We start from the raw sequence: 2298 nt of genomic DNA on the forward strand, positions 1-2298 counted from the left end.
ATGATTCCTCTGTGTTGACCCTCCTCTTTGTAGACTGGACACTGGTTCAAGTTCATCTCGTGGGGTCTCCATGGCCTCCTTGATTAAGAGAACAGGTGGCTCGCCACAATTACAGGATTTTGAGAGATGCTCATAGTCCCCTGGAACTAATCAACATAGGAGGGCAAAGAGCAAAAAGTGTCCTTTATGTCCCTCTGACCAAATTATTATAGTCCTCAAAGTATGTCTGTTAAACACCCAAGAAGGTTAGTTCCACCAGTCTGGTATTTTTAATTACTGTGTGTCAAGTAGATAAACCTTGGGTAAAGACCAGTTGTTCTCAGATAAACCTTACCTAGACATATATTTCTTGATCTGCTGTGTATAATTTGTCAGTAGGTTGTAGGAGTAATATGGTTCCCTCTGGTTCTCAAAACTTGCTAGGCATTATTTATCTCTCACATTGTCTTACCCCTCCATCCTAGTTTTCCCACTTAAGGTGCCCCAATTTCCCCCCTTTCTCCCTTAATAATACCCTTCTCCTATGGTCCTACCTCTCTTGAGCTCTTTCTTTCCCTTTATCTCCTAGGTTCCTTGTATACCCTTCCCTCCCCCCTCCCTTTAACTAACCCAATTTTTATCCTTACCTCCCTTATTAAGGCCTGTTTCCTACTGTTCTTCTCTTTCAGGTTCTTTCTTTTCCTTTACCTCCCTGGTTCCTTTCCATTATCCTGGTTCCTGTAGTTATGTCTGGATACATACTCATTTATCAGAGTCCAGTTCTAGGATCCACGTATGAGGGAGAACATATGTTGATTTTTTTACTGACTCTGTGTTACTTCACTTAGTTTCTAGTTCCATCCATTTACCTGCAAATTTCATGATTTCATCTTTCTTTACTGCTGAGTAAAACTCCATTGTATAAGTGAACCACATTTTCATTATCCACTCATCAATTGAGGGACACTTAGGTTGCTTCCATCTCTTAGCTATTGTGAAAAGAGCAGGAGCAAACATGGATGTACATGTGTCTCTGCAATAGAATGAGTTCTTTGGGTATATGCGAAGGAGTGGTATAACTGGGTCAAATCGTAGGTTCATTTGTAATTTTATAAGAGTTCTCCACTCTGTTTTCCATAGGGGTTGAAACAGTTTGCGTCCCCACCAGCAGTGAATGAGTGTTCCCCTTTCCCCACATCTTCTCCAACATTTGGTATCATTTGTTTTCTTGATCTTACCCAGTCTGACTATGGTGAGGTGAAATCTTAAAGTGGTTTTAATTTGCATTTCCCTAATTATTTTTGATGTTGAACATTTTTTAAGATGTTTCATAGCCATCTTTAATTCTTCTTTTGAAAACTCTCTGTTCAGCTCCTTACCCCATCTTTCAATTGGGTTGCTTCGTTGTCTTGGTTCTCTGTTTTTTGAGTTCATTATATATTCTGGTAATTAAATCTCTGTTCAGCTCTTTAGTCCATCTTTTATTTGGTTGCTTCTTGTCCTGGTTCTCTGTTTTTTGAGTTCGTTATAAATTCTGGTTATTAAACCTCTGTCGGATGTGTCACTGGTGAAGATTTTCTCCCATTCTGTGGGTTTTCTGTTTGCTTCCTTGGTTGTCTCCTTTGATGTACAGAAGCTTTTTAGTTTAATGAGGCCCCATTTGTTAATTCTTGCCCTTGTTTCCTGAGCAATTGATCTCCGGTTTAGAAAATCCTTTCCTACACCTATATCTTTTAGGTGTTTGCCAATATTTTCTTCTAACAGTTTCAGAGTTTCCGGCTTTACATTGAGGTCTTTGAGTGATTTGGAATGGGCTTTTGTGCAGAGTGAAAGATAGGGGTTTAGTTTCATTCTTCTACAAGTGGAGATCCAGTTTTGCCAGCACCATTTGCTGAACATACTGTCTTTCCTCCAGTGAATGTTCTTGGCCCCTTTGTCAAATATCAGGTGGCTAAAATTGCAATTAGTCATATTTGGGTCTTCAAATTTGTTCCATTGGTCTATGGGTTTATTTTTATGCCAGTACCATATTGTTTTTATGACTATAGCTCTGTAATACAACTTGAAATCTGGTATAGTAATCCCCCCGGCATTGCTCTTAGTGCTCAGGGTTGATTTGGCTATCCGAGATCTATGGTTTACTTTTTTGGTTGTATCTTTACCTGGCTTTGGTGTTAGAGTGATGCTAGATTCATAGAAGGAATTTGGAAATTCTCCCTCCATTTCTATTTTTTGAATATATTAAGTAGTATTGGATGCAGATCTTTTTTAAATGTCTGATAGAATTCTGCTGTAAATCCATCTGGTCCTGGGCTTTCT

The sequence above is a fragment of the Nannospalax galili genome, unplaced genomic scaffold, assembly GCF_000622305.1.
Source record: "Nannospalax galili isolate Female #2095 unplaced genomic scaffold, S.galili_v1.0 scaffold281, whole genome shotgun sequence".
In the NCBI taxonomy this organism is placed as follows: Eukaryota; Metazoa; Chordata; class Mammalia; order Rodentia; family Spalacidae; genus Nannospalax; species Nannospalax galili.